The following is a 19,689-nucleotide window of genomic DNA, read 5'->3' as shown; positions in this document are numbered from 1 at the left end:
AAAATCATTCACATACTCATCTTTAAATCATCTTCTAAATCTGGAAACTAGTAACATGAAGTAATAAAAAAAATAATGAAAGAACTTATCTGACACTTTTTGATCTTCCTTCACAAGTAGCTTCCTATGAGTGGTGTTGATCATATCATCTTAGAGCCTTCCTTTTGATGTAGGGATACTAAATTAATGGTTTGATACCATGTTGAATTTAGGATCCCTTTTCCAATATTCTGAGAAAGGGAAGAGAAAAAGAAAAAAGGAGAAAAGGGGAATAAGGCTCTCGGGTAGAGAGAAGAAGAGAAGAGGAACAAGGTGTGCGCCAAACAAAGAGAGAGAGATTTACTCAAGAGAGAATTGTAGAACTTGATCAATTTTGAATTATTGCACCTCTATTTATAGTAGAGGAAGTGATAGAGTCCTTATACAACCTTTAAATCTCCTAATTACATTCCAACTCTAACTCTCTAATATAAGTCAATCTTGAAAGGATAAAAAAATCTAATAGAGTTCTAATATAATTTGAACTATAACTCTTCTTCAATAATGTGGAAATAAGGGAGGAGGTGAGCTTGTGGCCTTATCTTTGTGGGTCCCATGTGGTCTTCCAGATCATAATGATAAGATTCCAACTTGTGGTATCTTTGTGGGTCACACTTGATCTTCAAGTCTTATAACTCATTTCAGCGTGTGCTTCTTATCTTCTTAACTCATGCTAGCTTGGGTGAGGACTCTTCTTGGCAGGCCACATCCTCATGGTGGGTCCCACCAGATCGTGCACCAAGGTTGTAACAGAAGCTCTTCCCTCTTTTTCCAGAAATTTAGCCAGCCTCCCTCCTTGGTCGGCACTCCCTCTTCTCTTCTTAATCCAAACTCTCTCCATCTAGGTTTTTCTCCTTTTCCTTCTCCTTCTCCTCTCATTTCTCTCTTCTTCTTCTTCTTCTTCTTCGTTGATCTAAAGTCCTTCACATGGGATCCTAAATTCTACATCCCTCAATACCATTGGATTGCAAAATACCATAAGAGGTCTGGAGTAGCAAAGAGGTAAGTCTTTCTTTCTTGAAAGTTTTTGGTTGTGTTTCTTATATTCATATTGATTCTGTTGTTAGAAATAAACTTGTTGCTAAATCTAAGATATGTTTCTTTATTGGCTATAGTGGTACCAAGTTTGGTTATCGCTTCTGGGATGACCAAAGTCGTAAGGTTTTCAGAAGCCAGGACATGAAATTCAATGAAGGTGCCATGTATAAGGAGAGATTGAGAACAGAGTATGAGAGCACAAGTGATGAAGCCAAGAAGTCAAAAGTGATTTAGTTGAGAGATCTTCTAGTTATTGAGATGGAGAATGTCTCTCAAGAAGACAAGGAAAACATACCCCTAGAAGTAAATCAAGACATTCCTGTGTCTGAATTCAAGAGATCTGATAGAACTAGGGAAAACATACCCCTAGAAGTAAATCAAGACATTCCTATGTCTGAATTCAAGAGATCTGATAGAACTAGCATACCACAACAAAGGTACTCCCTACACTAAATTATATTTTGTTGATTGATAAAGGTGAACTAGAGAGTTATGGGGAAACTGTGCAAGTTGATGAATCAACCAAGTGGGAGTTGGCCATGAAGGATGAGATGGATTCAATGTTATCCAACCAGACATGACAACTGACCAAGGTAACAAAAGGGCTGAAGGCCTTGAAAAATAAATGGGTTTACCGAATAACAGATGAACAAGATGGTAGCAAGTGGTACAAGGCAAGACTGGTGGTAAAAGGCTTTCAAAAAAAGAAGGCATTGACTACACTCAGATTTTCTCTCCAGTAGTAAAATTTGACTATTATTAGAATGGTGCTTGGACAGTGGCAAATGAAGACTTGTACTTAGAGCAGTTGGATGTAAAGACAACCGTTCTTCATGGTGATTTCGAGGAAGAAAGTTACATGAAGCAGCCACATGGTTTCAAAGCACAAGGAAAGGAGAAAATGGTGTGCAAACTTCAAAAGAGCATGTATGGTCTTAAACAAGCTCCAAGATATTGGTATAAGAAGTTTGACACCTTTATGAGTAGTAATACTTTCTTGAGGTGCCAGGAAAATCATCGTTGTTATTTGAAGAAGCTTTATGACTCCTATATCTTTCTACTACTATATGTTGATGACATGTTGACAATAGGTGTTTGCAAACAAGAAATATAAATTTTGACAAGGGAGTTGTCCAAAAATGAAGGATTTGGGTGCTGCAAAACAAATCCTTGGGATGAGGGTTATTAGGGACATTGATGTCTTGAAACTATCAAAATAATAATATGTGAAGGAGATGTTGAGCGGATTCAACATGAAAGATGCAAAACCAGTAAGTACTCATTTGGCTAAATACTTTAGGAAATCTAAGGAGTGAGCCAACATGGCCAATGTTCCTTATGCTTCTACTATTGGCAATCTCATGTATGCCATGGTGTGCACTAGACTAGACATAGCTCATGCAGTGGGAGTTGTGAGCAGATATATGAGCAACCCAGTAAGCAACATTGGGAAGCAGTGAAGTGGATTTTTAGGTATTTGAGAGGCACTACAGACTCAGCCTTGTTGGAGGATGGGCTCAAGCCCACAAGCTCAAGGCAAAAAACTCACACTACAAAGGAGTTGGACATGTGTGAATTATGATACTTCACTTAAAGATGGCATAGAAGTGTAAATATGTATTCTTTTTATGTCTTTTATTTCATCAAGTTGTAGCCCTAAGGGCATTGTAAAGACTATAAATAAAGGCATTGGCTAAGAGGTAGAGCATTGAAGCACTCTCTTCTCTTTCCAAAAATTCATCCAGCCCTCATTTTCACTTTGTCGTAAACCTCTTCTCCCTTAATCAAAACTTTCTCCTTCCACATTCTTCTTCTTTGCCTCTCCTTCTCTCTTCTTCTTCTTCTTCCTCGTTGATCTAAACTTTCTTTCATGAGATCCTAAATTCTACATGGTATCAAAGCAAGGAGTTTAGGATCCCTCTTGATGAAGTTATTATGAATCTGTTCAAGAAGTTGTAAAAGAAGGAGTTCAGTCATGAAGAGATAAGTTCATTCTCTTCTTATTTACATTTTGTTTCCCTTATTTACATACTCTTCTTTTCTGTTTTTCTACTTCTTGAACTTTGAATCACATCAAGTCAAGATAAATCTTTATCTGTTGTGAAGATTTATTTTTATGACTAAATTGATGTTATAATCTTGATCTTCTTGTAAATCAATTACAAGTGTGATCAAGATCATTTGTTGTTTGCGTCTTATTAAGATTGATGAGTGAGATTCAATTACCTTTATGTAACTTGGATCAATCTCATTTGAGGTAGAATTCCAGCACATGTTGCTGTAACTTCTCGTACTTAATGTTGCTCATGGTCTTGTGTTATGTTGTTGGATGCCCATTATATGTTTGGTGAAATTCCAGCAGTCATTTACCCTTTGTAGTTTCTTTTGAACTTCAACAATTGAATTTTTTTTATGTTCAAGTATCCCATGAGCTGAACATAAATTTCTTCCAAGTATCTTGATTTTATTTTAAATATTCTCTAAATATTTTTTTCTATCTCTCGGTTTGTGTTGAAGTTTGGATTAAGGCCTAATCGGTTGCATCTACCTTCTTCTTTTTGTTTTTAAGAATACAAGAGGAGTTGAGTGATGACTGGATTTTATTCTCACTTGCTAAAGGCACAAATTTGTTGATAATTTGGTGCTTGCTCTCGTGAAAGATATTGGTTCTTGTTCTCTTTTTTGGTGACTGATTTGGTCCACGGGTTTTTCAAATTACATTGAGTAATTGTTATTTGAAGAAGGCCCCTTCCCTTGCCCTCCACATTTGACTTGCCTCATCATGGAGAGTGGACACAAAAGTAATAAGAGTGATATACTCCGTATTACTACGATTCCACTAAGAGGTCTCTCCAATTACATGAGCTGGTCACAATCGGTCCGGAGGGTTCTTATTACTCGTGACCTCTTAAGCCACATTATTAAATTTCCTCCTCCGTTGATGAAGAAGATGAGACCTACCACAAGTGGGTTAAAAGTGATAACATGGTGATAAGTTGACTCATCAATAGCATGGAAGAGCATGTGGCCAACAATGTAGTCCACTTGGAAACCCCCAAGGACATATGGGACACTTGTGCTAAGCTTTACTCAAGTACTGCCTCATTACAAAAAAGATATGATGTCTTACAAAATATGTTTTGGTCCACGGGTTCTTCAAATTACATTGAGTAATTGTTATTTGAAGAAGGCCCCTTCCCTTGACCTCCACATTTGACTTGCTGCATCATGGAGAGTAGACACAACAGTAATAAGAGTGATATACTCCATATTACTATGATTCCAGTAAGAGGTCTCTCCAAGTACATGAGCTGGTCACAATCGGTCCAGAGGGTTCTTATTACTCGTGACCTCTTAAGCCACGTTATTAAATTTCCTCCTCCGATTGATGAAGAAGATGAGTCCTGCCACAAGTGGGTTAAAAATGATAACATGGTGATAAGTTGGCTCATCAATAGCATGGAAGAGCATGTGGCCAACAATGTGGTCCACTTTGAAACTGCCAAGAACATATGGGACACTTGTGCTAAGCTTTACTCAAGTACTACTTCATTACAAAAAATATATGATGTCTTACAAAATATGCTGGATATGAAACATGGAGACAATATTCATGAATTTTTGGCCCGGTTTTGAGGCCTTCTCCAAGAATGGAAAATAGCTCAGCCATACTCCACTGATATTTTTGTTCAAGAATGACAACGAGAAGCTTTGGCGGCAACCATTTGCTTATCGAATATTAAACCTTTCCTTGAGGTTGCAAAAACTCAGCTTCTAAGTTCTTCTGCTCTTCCATCCTTCGATGACATTAGTACTACATTACTTTGGATACCTGATCCATGCCCTCCTTCTCCTATTGATGCCCATCAGCGATGTTCTCTGGCAATCAGGGTACATCTTCATCATATCGAGGACGGGGCAAAAATATGAGAGGGGGTCGAACTATGAGAGGGGTTGAAAATAGAGGTGGTCGAACAGGTCTAAATAATTCCCATACTGAACCTCAACTTTGCACTTACTGTGGTGGTCAAAACCACCTTGTGGCAACATGCTGGAAACTTCATGGCAAGCCTGATTGGGCCATGACTAACCCAATCTCTATTAGTGTTGAGAAACATGAAGATAAGGCTGAATCATCCTTCGAAAATGTGACTCTTTTTGCTGAAGACTATGTTGCATTTCAGAAAATGAAGTCCTTCATGGAATCCTCTATTCCCTCATCATCTACTGCTGCTACTACTATTGCCTCAGGTATGCTTTCTTCCTCTTCTTCCTCTTCCTCTTGGATCATCGCTCCAGGGCCTCCGAACATCTATCAGGTAACCAACACTTGTTGCAGTCCTTATCTCCTTGTTATCCTAAAAAATTCGTTACTATTGCTAATGGCACCCAAACCAAGGTCCTTCGCAAAGGTTCCTCCTCTCTTACCTCATCTATTCCCCTTCAAGATGTTTTGTTTGTCCCTCAATTTCCTTTAAATTTGCTCTCGGTTAGTAAATTAACCAAACAATTAAATTGCTCTATCACCTTCTCACCGTCTTCTTGTGTATTTTAGGATCTCACTACGAAGCAGGTGATTGGTGGCAGCCATGAAAAGGGGGGTTTGTACTACTTCACTCTTCCACCATTAGCTGCATTATCATCCACTACATCCGAGCCCAACTTTGGCACAATCGACTTGGTCATCCGCCTACCCCTTCACTTCGTTCTTTGCTTCCGTCCTTAAAAGAACTTTGTAATTTCAGTTGTGAGGTTTGTCGATGAAGTAAACATATTAGGAGTACATATTATCCTCATCCTACAACTACAAGTACTGCTCCTTTTGAGCTAATACATTTTGATGTATGGGGACCTTTATGTGTCTCAAATATTTCCCAAGTTAAATACTTTGTCATTTTTGTTGATGATTTTACCTGTGTGACTTGGTTATATTTATTTAAAGAGTGTTCAAAAATTCTTTCTTTGTTTAAAAATTTTCATGCTATGGTCTTGACACTATTTGGGAAGAAAATTTATATCCTTAGATCTGATAATGCTAAGGAATTCATGTCTAATAATTTCAAATCATTTTGTGAGAGTAATGGCTTATTCATCAAACATCATGTGCCTATACTCCTCAACAAAATGGTGTTGCTGAAAGGAAGAATCGTCACCTTCTTGAAGTTGCTCGGGGCCTCCTCTACTCCATGAAGGTACCCTATTTCTATTGGCCTCATGCTATACTTACAACATGCTTTCTTATTAATAGGTTACCTTCATCAGTTCTTCATCATAAAAAACTTTACTCTTAGTTATTTAATGGTGAAGATCCATTTTTCGCTTCCTTTGAAAGTATTTGGATGTACGTGTTTTGTTCATGTTACATCCCCACATAAAAACAAACTTGATCCACGGTGTATGAGGTGCATTTTTTTGGGATACTCTCGCACCAAGAAAGGTTATGTCTGTTAAAATCCTACCCTTTAGAGGATGCTTATCTCTAGGGATGTGACTTTCTTTGAGGACGCCTCCTTCTACTCCTCCCATGATGCTTCGCCAGGATGGACTTGTCCTTCTACCACTCCTTGTCCACTTGTGCCTTTCAATCTTGAAGTTAACCCAACCCCTGATGCACCAGCCGTACCTTCACCTATGGAGTTGTCGAATACACCAGAGGTAAGTCCTTCTCCTCCTATGTATGGGCCTGAATTTGATACTCGGCCTAATGTTTTCAGAAAGGAATGTCGTTCTTGTACTACTTCATCTCCTATCTCTAATTTTATGTCTCACCATTGCTTGTCTTCCGAGTGTTTTCAGTTCCTTGCGTCTCTTCCTTCTACTTCCATTCCATAGTCATATCAGGAGGCTCTAAGGCATCTAGGATGGAAGGCGGCAATGGATGAAGAAATGCCCGCCCTATACAAAAATCAAACTTGGTCCTTAACATCACTCCCAAAAGGTAAAAGTCTAGTTGGTTGTACATGGGTTTTTTTAGTAAAACATAATCCGGATGGATCGATTGCTCGTCTTAAAGCTCGACTCATTGCTAAGGGCTATACACAGTGGCATGGGATAGATTATGAGGAGACCTTCTCTCTTGTTGCAAAATTGAATTCGGTACGCATCATCTTATCTATTGTTGCTAACTCATCATGGCCTGTCTATCAATTGGATGTTAAAATGTTTTTTTTAAATGGTGATATAAGTGAGAAAATTTATATGGTTCAACCATTTGGTTATGTGGTTGAAGGGGAGTCAGTATGCCGGTTAAAAAAATCTTTATATGGGTTTAAGCTATCCCCTTGGGCTTGGTTTGATAAATTTAGTCAAACACTTCTACAGTTTAGTTTTCATCGGTGCTCGGTAGATCATTCCTTATATTATAAAGATATTCTCAAAGGAACATATTATTGGCCGTATATGTGGATGATATTATCTTAACCGGTGATGATGCTCCTAGCATATAAGAGGTGAAAAAGATGTTATGTCAGGAATTCAAGACTAAAGATCTTAGTATGCTTAAATATTTTTTGGGTATAGAAGTTCTTCAATCCAAACATGGGATAATATTGTCTCAAAGGAATTATGTCTTGGATCTCCTTGAAGAAACAAGAATGAAGGGTTGTAGACCAGTCAACACACCTATGGATACAAATGTAAAATTATGTGCCACAAATGAAGAAGATATTGATATTGGCAAATATCAAAGACTCGTGGGAAATAGATTTTAACTCATGGTAACTAGGTCAGACATATCATATGTTGTAAGTATGGTGAGTCAATTCATGCACAAACCACAAATTATACACTGGCAGGCTTTAGAGAGAATATTATATTACCTAAAGGGGGCTCCAGGAAGAGAATTGATGTATAAAAAACATGGGTACTTCAACATATAAGGGTTCTCATATGCGGATTGGGCTGGATCACCTGATGATAGAAAATCTACATCAGGATATTGTACTCTGGTTGGAGGAAACTTGGTTACATGGAAAAGTAAGATGCAAAATGTGGTTGCAAGATCTAGCATTGAAGCAGAATACAGAGCTATGGCCCATACCTTCTTACCAAATTAGGTTTTTATAAAAAAAAGGGTCCATGGGTCTGTATTGTGATAATCAAGCAGCCATTTATATTACTTCAAATCCAGTTTTTCATGAAAGAACTAAATATATTGAGGTGGATTGTCATTTTATATAGGAGAAGTTTCAAGCAGGAATAATCTCTCTCAAATATGTGTCGTCTCAAGAGCAAGTAGTTGATATTCTCACTAAACCCATTACATCTAAAATCCTATCGTTTATATGTGGCAAGTTGGGTATTTATGATGTCTTTTCTCCTCCAGCTTGAGAGGGAGTGTTGGAAGATGAGCTCAAGCCCACAAACTCAAGGCAAAAAACTCACACGACAAAGGAGTTGCTCATGTGTGAATTATGATACTTCACTTAAAGATGGCATAGAGGTGTAAATATGTGTTTTTTTATGTCTTTTATTTCATCAAGTTGTAGCCCTAAGGGCATTGTAAAGACTATAAATAAAGGCATTGTGTTATGGTCCTGGGGTTAAGTACCTATGTCTTCCGCTCCTAACAGGCCGGTCTTTTGGGTAGTATTGGCTAGGTGCTTAACATTTGGTATCAGAGCGGGCTCCCACGTCGCGAGTTCGAGTCCCGGGGCGCGCAAAGGCTGGATTAAAATTACTGGTAGGTTCGGAAGGGGCGACCTAGCGGAGGGGGCGACTTGGAGAACTGCGAAGGGGCACTAGGAGTAGGCCACCGCTAGAGTAGGCCACCGGGTTGGGTCAGTGCCGTTGCGCCACCGTGGTCATCGGCTCGCGAAGGTGGGGTGTGATGTTATGGTCCTGGGGTTAAGTACCTATGTCTTTCGCTCCTAACAGGCCGGTCTTTTGGGTAGTATTGGCTAGGTGCTTAACATTTGGTATCAAAGCAAGGTAACCCGGCAGAGAGAAGCACCAATGAATACTTTGAATTGCTTGAAAGAAAATTTGATACTGTCCTTGAGAGGTTCTCAAAAATTGATATCGATATGGAGACCTTGAAGGGAAGGATGGATAGCATGGAGAATGGTCTAACTACTAGAAAAAATTTGTTGCATTAGAGGAAAAGTTCACTCTCAGTTTGGAAACCTTGAAAGGAAGGATGGATAACATGGAGACTGGTCTGAGCACCGGCAAAAACCCAATTCCGGGAGACCATTCGCAGATCAAAGGAGGAGATGAGTTTATTAGACACACGAGTTTCTCGGGTCAGCAAGGACCCTTCATTCCGGGGGGACACCTCAACCAGGGGGGAGGGACTGTACCCCTCATTCCAAATCAGAGAGGAGGGGACCATTCGTATAACAGAGGGGGAGATGAATTTCCGAGGTGCACGAGTTTCTCGGGACAACAAGGACCCCTCATTCTGGGGGGACACTTCTACCAGGGGGAGGCATTGTTCCGAGGTATACTAAAATGGAATTCCCTACTTATAATGGGTCAGAAGACCCTTTGATATGGTTGTATCGATGCTTAAAAATTTTTACCCAACTGCGAGTCCCAACCTATGACCGAGTCAACGTAGCTGTTTTCCACTTACTAGGAGAAGCACAACTTTGGTACCAACTAGTTGAGGTTGATAGCGAGATGGTAGATTGGGATGAATTTAAGCGACTATGTTCTCTCCGTTTTGGTCCTCCGGCTTACAGTAACCCTTTGGGAGATTTGGTTTTACTATGCCAAACTAGGGCCGTGGAGCAATATCAAAAATTGTTCTAGGAAAAATTAGCACAAGCCAGCAGTATGGTACAAGTGGATCAGCAAGTTGCGCTATTTACAGTAGGACTGACAGAGGCCTTAAAGCTTGAGGTGGAGCTCTATGCACCTGTTGACTTATCCAGTGCTATGAATATAGCTCGTGCTTTAGAATTGTGACAGCAGGCACAACACAGATGACCTCCAGGGTCAGGGGAGCGCATTCCTGCGAGAAACAACCCGGGTATTACTTTGACAAGGGATCCGAGATCTAGTCATCCTACAACTCCTTATATAAAAAAATTGACAAGTGCTGAGATGGCGGAACAGCGGGCTAAGAATCTATGTTACAACTGCGATGAACCATATCGGGTTGGGCATCAGTGCAAAAGATTATTTTTGATCGATAAGGTTGAACATGAGGATATCGAGGTGACAGAGGATATGATTGAGGAAGAACCACCGGACATCTCCCTGCATGCCATTACTGGGCAGCAATCGGCCACAACTACGCAAAATGGGAGCGGTTCGACAACTTTCACCAGGTCTACCCAGCTTTCGAGCTTGAGGTCAAGCTCGATCTCCAAGGGGGGGCAGATGTTATGGACTCAATAAGACCAAGTCATCTACTTTACTTTTATTATTTATGTTGCTTTTAATTTCGAATTTTATTGATTTGTAATAAGACTTAAAGGTAGGGGTAGAATTGGGTTTTAATAACCCTAACCTATGTTGATGTAAATTACCCTATTTAAGGGGTAAGGATGGAGAAATAAAGCAAGTTCGAATTAGCATAAACTAGGGTAATTTAGGTTCTTTCTAGGCTCTCTATTCTAGGGTTCTTGGCTTGGACTCTCTTGGGGGTTTGCTGCATCCATTGGAGAGTCTTTGAGGAGATCTTGGAAGGAAAAGGAAGAGGAATTACCTTTCTCTTCTGAGATGCAAGATAAGATCAACTCTTTCACGAAAATTTCAAAAAAGGAGAGGTCTTGACATGAGTCTACCCAGGAAGGAGGACGGGTTCTTGTTGCTGGTTGGGAGTTCCGAATTCTGGGCAGAGGAGTTCCGAATTTTGGGCGTAAGAGGAGTTGCGAATATGAGCTGAGGAGGAGTTCCGAATTCTGGGCAGAGGAGTTCCGAATTTTTTGCTGAGGATGAGTTCCGAATTCTGGGTAGAGGAGTTCCGAAATTTGGGCTGAAGAGGAGTTCTGAATCTGAGCTGAGGAGTTCCGAATTCATTCAAAGAGGTAACTTGAGATTTTTTTTTCTTAAGTACAGCAGGTTAGAATTCTATTTTAATTTACCTGCGTGATTAGTGGTTAAATCCATACGTTAGACAAAAGGGATTCTGTTTTCAACTTACCTGCGTGAACAGTGGTTGGAGACGAGATTCTTGGTTCCTTACAGTGTTTAAAAACCTTGTAACGTGCTGGATTCATCAGTATCTCGCCGAGTTACTAGATCCATGGCTAGGGACCATAACACATTGGCTAAGAGGTAGAGCATTGAAGCACTCTCCTCTCTTTCCTCAAATTCGTCCAGCCTTAATTTTCACTTTGATGCAAACCTCTTCTCCCTTAATCCAAACTTTCTCCTTCCATGTTCTTCTTCTTCTCCTCTCCTTCTCTCTTCTTATTCTTCTTCCTCGTTGATCTAAAGTTCCTTTCGTGAGATCCTAAATTCTACAAGCCTTATGTTTCAAAAAGTCAGACTTGGAATTACAAGGTTATGTAGATGTTGACATGGCTGGAGACATTGATGGCAGGAAGAGTACCACTGAATATGTATACACAGTGGGTCATACAATAGTTAGTCGGGTCTCTATGTTGGAAAAGATAGTTGCACTTTCCACTACTAAGGAAAACTATGTCACCGTGACTGAAGCCAGCAAAGAGATGGTATGGCTGCAATTCTTCTGGGAAGAATTGGATCTCGAGCATGGGAATAGTGTGTTGCATTCTGACAGTCAGAGTGCTATTCATTTAGCAAAAAATCCTGTTTATTATGCCAATAAAAAGCACATACAGGTGTGTTATCACTTTATCATATCGACTTTGAAGGATGGAGTCTTGGAACTTGAGAAGATTCAAGAAAGTCAGAATCTGACTGATATGTTGACAAAGACTGTTATGATTGAGAAACTAAAGTTTTGTTCAACTTCAATTGGACTTCTCTCCAAGTGGGAGATTGTAAAGTTGTGGAACCTAATTAACATCTTACCCTCAGGATCGAATCGACCTTTGCAGCATGGTCACTGTTGGGGTTGGAAGGGGGCAAGAAGCCCACCTCCAGGCAGTTTGGAGGTGGAGACCCTGGTGGGTCCACGATATATTGATTGTTGTGTCATTAAGTGTAGTGTGGGGATTTCACACTTGTAATCGGGTTGTCTTAATTTTCTCTTTATATATGGCATCATATTTAGGGTTTTATCACCTTGATGAGTATCATCATCTCGAGGAGCATATGGATTTGCAGCCTGAGAGGTTAGAGAAAAATCACTTGTAAGTGTGTGTGGTTTCTCTTTGTAAACTATTTCAACTTCATAGTGGATTACTCCTACAGCGGAAGACAGGACATAGTCTCACCTTGAGGCGAACTTATATAAATCTTGTTGTTATTTTTCATTGCTTAATTTTTTTTCTTCCACGTTTATTATTATTGCTTTTGTTAGTTTTGAAATTGTTGAATTTATGGAAAAGAGAAATACTTCATTGACTTCAATAACTTGTTGTAATCAGAGTACATGAACCTCTATTTATAATAGAGGAAGGTAGTGGAGTCCAATTACAATAAAACTACCCTTGTCCCAATTACACCCAAACTCTAACACTTAAAGATAAGTCATAACATAATTAAATAACTCAATATAGATAAAAGACAAACATAACTCAAATTAAAACTTTTCTTTGACATGACCATAATATAAGATACTTTTGTGAGTCCTTCTTGATCTTCCAACTGATGTGATAAGGGTGCTAGCTCATGGTAATCATTGTGGGTCCTACTTCTTGTGGGCTTGGGCCCATCTAGTAGGCCTTCCTTGGTCGTGTGGCCCATCTTATAATAATCTTTCATATGTCGGTCTTCCTTGGTCATGTGGACTTGAGCTTATATTCCAACACTTCCCCTCAAGCTGGGTGAGAGAACAACATGAACTCCCAACTTACTGCAAATAATGTATAGAATATTTTTGTATAAAATATCACATCTTCCAATATACCTTCATCTTCCAACATTCCCCCTCACATTGTTGAATCCTTCCATGAGGCCCTATTGGAATAATATACGTGAGAGTAAAAATCACTCCTAGCCGGTAGGCCATTGCTTCATACTCCAGTCCTAATGCTGGATGTAGGGCACACTCCATCTTCTATCGGTAGTGTGTATATCGACATTACTCTGAAGTGTCCACTACCATGTCCCTCCATAGGACAACGACTTTCAAATGGTAGAAGTCATAAAAACGCTTATAGGGGGGGATAACATATATGTAATAATAAGTTCCTCCGTCATGGTTTCCCAACCGTGATATTTTTTGACAGGGTATCCTCCGTCATGGTTTTCCAATTGTGATTTTTTTTTGACAGGGTATCCTCCATCATGGTTTCCCAACCGTGATATTTTTTGATAGGGTATCCTCCATCATGGTTTCCCAACCGTGATTTTTTTTTACGGGGTAAAATAAATGATGATATGAGGCCACCTCTTCTTCAATAATAATGTCCCCAAAGAGACATAATAGCAGCAGTTGTATATAACACGACCATCTTCCAACACATATAAGACAAACCAAATTATAAACTTTGTAAAAGAACCCATGAAATAATCCGATATAAAAATTTCTTCTTAAATGCACAAGCTTCATCTTTTGTGCACCCCCTTTCTTGAATATTTTGGTCACATAAACTTATCCACAACATAAGGAATAAAATACCCCTTTCTTGTACTTCTACTTCTCCCCCTCAAGCTTGAAAGTAATGGTAGTGATCCCAGCTTGAACCAAATATCATAGATGTAACACTAAGCCCAAATAAAAGAGATATATAAATAAGTCCTCAAACCAGGGAGAAGTTAGATATTTTCTTGATATATCAACTCAAAAAGTGACGCAAAACAATTGGCTTAAATTCGGATTGTCAATGTAATAGAATACCAATATGACCTTTGATTCTTCCAATGAGAATATTTTTTTAAATATAGATCATATTAACATGAAATTTTCTCATTATGAAATTAGAGTTAAATAAATTTCATCCAAGTACAAGTTCTCTCCATAAAATATAATTATCAGAAGATAAATAATCTGATAGATTTCTGTCTCTGTCATGTGGCCGAACTAAGTATTGTTTCTCATTTTTTTCCTGAATGACCATTGATACTTCCAAGAACAATATCTCCTTATAAAAAAAATCATAGCAAGAATTAGTTAAATAGGTAAGAAACTAGACTTACGTATCTTTCTTTTGATTTATAATTCTTCATATAAAATCTCTTTATTCATAGCATAAAATACCTCAGAAGTTGAGGTTTTTTGCTACCACTTGAACCTCTTTTTCAATCTGACCTTTGCTACTTTAAATATCAATTTCTCTTTGTAGATAACTCAGTAAAAAATTGATTGAATAGGTAAAATAATAGAATTACATATATTTATTTTGATATATATTTCTCCATTTAAAGTCTAGTTCTTGATAGCAAAAAATACCTCGGAATCTGAAGATTGCTGCTGTTGCTCGAACCTTTTTGCAATCTGACCTTTGCTCATTCAAATATCAATATCTCTCTGTAGATAACTCCGATTGGAAAAAAATCATTTTTCTTTGGAAAGTAGACTCAAATATATTTCCGTCAATATATAATCTGTAATATGAAAAAAATATGTATGGAGGAAAAACAATGCAAAGAAAACTATAAGTATAGGGACTAAAAAAAAAATAACTACGAACCTAGACTTAGGGTTCAGGGTTTAGAGAAAAGGATCACATTACCTCCATGAGTTGACCAATTCAAATCATAGAACCTACTCTAATACCATGTTGAATTTATGAAAAAGTGAAATACTTCATTACCTTCAATAACTTGTTGTAATCAGAGTACATGAACCTCTATTTATAATAGAGGAAGATAGTATAGTCCAATTACAATAAAACTACCTTTATCCCAATTACACCCAAACTCTGATACTTAAAGATAAGTCCTAACATAATTAAATAACTCAATATAGATAAAAGATAAATATAACTCAAACTAAAACTCTTATTTGACATGACCATAATATAAGATACTTTTGTGAGTCTTTGATCTTCCAACTGATGTGATAAGGATGTCAGCTCATGGTATTCATTATGGGTCATATTTCTTATGGGTTTGGGCCCATCTTGTGGGCCTTCCTTGGTCATGTGGGCTTGAACTTATCTTCCAATAGAATTAGAGCATCTAATTTCTAACATTGCGGGCTTGTATGGATCTTCCTCTAGTATTCATTGTTTCACGTGTAGGAGAGTTGTGGTCAAAGGAAGGTAAGTTGGGGAAATGGGTGAAGTGTTTACGGGACAAATATTGTATAGCACGAAGGTGGTCAAGAGCTAGGAAGTGGGATATAGTGTCTGGCGTAAAAGGGTAAGGGTGTGGTTGGAGTGGTCATGTAATGGGGAGGATGATGAAAGGTAGAAGAAGTGTGATAAAGGGGACTATTTCAAAGAGAATGGGTAAGAAGGATTGGTGGTAGAACAGAAGATAACTTACCAAAAATAGGTTTGGTTGAAGCTTAATGATCTATAGCTTGTTGAGGAGGGGAAAAAGGTCTTCCAATTCTCTCATCTAAAAAGTAATGATACATGATGGTCAATTTTTGTATTTTTCAAAATTGAGATTTCATCACTCGAGTTTTCATGGTTGGACTCTTGGGCTGCAACCACCCTTGTAATTGGAGCTCCATTCATCATGTATAACAATGTTGATGAAGGAAAGGTCCTACTCTCATACCTTTTTTTATAGAAACTTCTTCAAGTTCCTAACTTTTCAGCTTTTAATAAGGGAACTAGGGTTGGAATTTGTGTATGAATGGAGGCTTGATTGGATGATGAAGGGGACAATGAGAGTAGGCTAGGGGCTCTTGACGGGCAAAAGGGACCACATGGGGATTTTGGAAGAAGGAAGCAAGAAAGTGTTAGGGTCCCGAGTCATGGATCGCGATATCATGGCGAGGGATGTATGGATCCAGTGCTGTGAGGGAGTGGGCCCACAGATCTGGACTGGATCTGGACATCAACAGTGTCAGAGAGAGAGAGAGCCCACAGATTTGGGCTGAGCTGGATCTGGACAGCACAGTATCTGAGAGAGAGGGCCCACAGATCTGGACTGGTATGGCCCACAGATCTAGGCAGGTAGTGACAGCCGCTTGCTGCTATCGCTTAATGAAAGTGAAATTTTGTTATCACCGTAGCTCGTCGATATGGACAGGGCAGCTCGCTGGAGGTTGGCCGGATCGGATGGCTACCTTGCTGCCGTCACTGGGAAACGGGAATTCCACCTTGGTCGTGCTCGGTGGCCGGACAGCAAGGGGCCGCCAGTGACTCAATGTCTGAACAGAGCCCTGCTGTTCTGGTGGAAATCCGACAGCACTCCTCTGCTGTCGTCGTGCTCAGGGACCTTCTCAACATACAACTACACTTCTGCCCTGCTGTAGGAAGCTACCTACCGGCTTTTCTCCGATCACCTCAGCAGCAGCTCCCCGAGATGTCGCTTCGTCTTCCCGAGCCTGGTTTCTGCCATGAAACACCACGAACAGCAGCAACTAAAACCAGAGAAGCTTCGGCTTCTGTTCGGTGCTTAGATCGATAGGAAACCTTATGATTTAACACATTGAGATAGGATTATGGGGGGATAACTAGAGCTCAAGGGGAACTCCCGACCCTGAGCACTAGAAGGAGACCTCAGATCCTGTTTGGAGATAAAATGAGTCTTGACGATTCATTTCCATTTCTGCCTTACAAATAGTTAACGCCAACATGAATTAGTGCGAAAATTATAAAAATACCTCAGAGGCATATTTAAACCACAATAGCATAAAAACATAAATGTAATTAAAAGTTGCAGTACCCACAGTGCCGCTAAGTTACCTAGCTCGCTATCAAGTTCATAACATCACTCTCCCCCTCGAGAAAGAGTTTGTTCCCAAGCTTGATAAATAGAGCATCAAGTCCGGTAATTGTAGGGCTAGAGTGGAAACGAAAGCCTGCATGAGGGCCATGAAGGATTTCGTGGCTGCATCCGCCCAGATAAAGGCGTGGCGTTGGAGAAGATTGATAAATGGATTGGTCAGTGGACCGTAATTCTGTATAAATTTTTTATAATAGCCCGATAGCCCCAAAAATCCTCGTAAAGCCAAAATGGTGTGTTGTGGAGGCCAGGTGGTGATTACTGCAAGTTGTGATGGGTCCACTGTGATGCCTTCTGCTGAATTGATGTTGTCAAGAGAGATGGATAGGGGGCCCGACAGTAGCATGACTACCCCTTCACAGTACTAGGTGGCCTTCCGATACAAAACTCATTGTTAACGTTGAGAAGTCCCACAAAATAGGGCCTAAAGTTTGCAACCATTTAACCCCGAGCACCATATCAAATTCGGAGAGAGGGATGACAAAAATGTAGTGGTAAAGGGAGTGTTACAAATGGAAAAGTGTACCTCTTGGCTGACCCCGTAGCTCGGAACCTTCTCACCATTGGCGACTCAAACTATGGCAACGAGGTGACGTTGGATCCCAACTCGGGGGTGTTTCACAGCGGTCATGTTGAGGATGTTATGTGTGCTGCCTGAGTCTACTAATCCCACTAGTTCCTGGTCAATAACCTTGGCTCTGACTTGCATGGTGTTAGCCGACTTTTGTCCGGTAATGGCATGTAAGGAAATTTCTGGTTTGACCTCCTCTAGAGTATCTGTTGGTGGTTCCTCTTCCTCAGTTCATGCTTCCAATTCTAACCAAAACAATCGTTTATATTGGTGGCCCACTCAGTAAGGTTCGTCACAATTATAGCAGAGGTTCTTTGGTCATCTGTCAACCATTTCCAACCCTGCTAGTTTTCTGATATATGGGGGTGGGGGGTTGCTGCTTTTAGGGGATGCTGTCATAGGATGTCCAGGCATAGATTTGGGTGGTGGCACTAGTGGCCCTGTCACCGGAGGCTAATAAGTCCTCCCCTCTTGCCACCCTGGGGCACTGATACTCCCCCTTGCCAGCCCTTCCTCTTATGCTGAATCTGCTTTTTTGCTTCCATTGTCCGAGCTAAATTCATCGCTCGCCCCTAATCAGTAGGAGCATGGAGTTCCACCTCTGTGAAACAGAGAAACCGAAAAGAATAATAGAGATTCAAAGAATGATTTTTCGATGATGTATTCTTCTCCGAGATGGAGGAAATTTATAATACATTACATGTTGATTTTAGGATCAATTTAGATCCTAAAATCAAGGAATAAAATTACAGGATCAAGGAAACAATCCATTTCCTACAATCACATTAATCAATTTACAACTAGCTCATTACAGACTTACAAACACTCCCCCTCAAGTTGGTGCGTAGATATCGATCATGCCCAACTTGTCAATTATACCATGAAATGCCTTCCCTGATACTACCTTCGTGAGCTTATCAGCTAGCTGACTCTCAGATTGAATGAAGCGGAATTGTATGATCTTTGCATCGAGGTTCTCCTTGATGAAATGACGATCAATTTCAACATGTTTAGTGCGATCATGTTGAACCGGATTCTGTGCAATTGCAATGGCTGCCTTGTTATCACAGTGAAGATTCATCAGTTTGGCGTATTCAATCCCTAAGTCCCTCAGTTTATTCTTTTTCCATAACAACTCGCATACACCATGAGCCATGCCTCAAAATTTAGCTTCAACACTTGATCTTGATACTACCTTCTGTTTTTTGCTTTTCCAAGTGATCAGATTCCCTTCCACAAAAGTAAAGTAACTCGACGTAGATCTTTTGGTTATTTGATCACCTATCCAATCAGAATCTGTATATCCTTCAATATTAAAGATACCATTTTTTTAGAATAACAAACCTTTTCATAGAGCATTTTGTAAGTATCTCAAGATCCGATAGACTGCTTCCATATGTTCTTCACTTGGTGCATGCATGAACTGACTCACAACGCTTACTGCATATGCTACATCGGGCCTTGTGTGTGATAGGTAGATTAATCTTCCAACTAATCGCTGATAACGCCCTTTGTCTGCTGGGATTTGATCTGGAAGAATTCCGAGTTTATGATGCATTTCCATGGGCGCCTCTATTTGTTTACTGTCAAGTATTCCTGTTTCGGCTAGAAGATCCAACACATATTTTCGCTACGAAAGGAAAACTCCATGTTTTGATCTTGCAACCTCAATTCCCAAAATATATTTAAGTTGTCCGAGATCCTTCATTTCGAATTTAGTGGCTAAATACTCCTGTAAAGCTTGCATTTCACCTGGGTCATCTCCTGTCACGACCATATCATCAACATATACAATTAAAGCTGTTACCTTTCCTTCTTTGTGTTTTATAAACAAAGTATGATCTGAGTTACTTTGTTTATAACCAAACTCCTTCATTGTAGCCAAGAATCTCCAAAACTATGCCCTAGGTGAATGTTTTAGCCCATACAATGACTTCTTCAATTTACAGACGTCACCTTGACACAAAGAACTACTTTTTATGCCGGGTGGTAGCTCCATGTAGACTTCTTCTTCTAAGTCTCCATTGAGGAAGACATTTTTAATGTCAAATTGTTGCGGGGGCCAGTCTCAATTTGCTGCTATAGATATAAGAATGCGAATTGTATTTATCTTAGCTACTGGCCCAAAAGTATCCTGATAGTCTATCCCA

This window comes from Aristolochia californica, unplaced genomic scaffold, assembly GCF_029961685.1.
Source record: "Aristolochia californica isolate CCGP_79_NKW_82.1479 unplaced genomic scaffold, dmAriCali1.0.hap1 SCAF_4, whole genome shotgun sequence".
Lineage (NCBI taxonomy): Eukaryota > Viridiplantae > Streptophyta > Magnoliopsida > Piperales > Aristolochiaceae > Aristolochia > Aristolochia californica.
Note: the sequence above shows the minus strand (reverse complement) of the source record.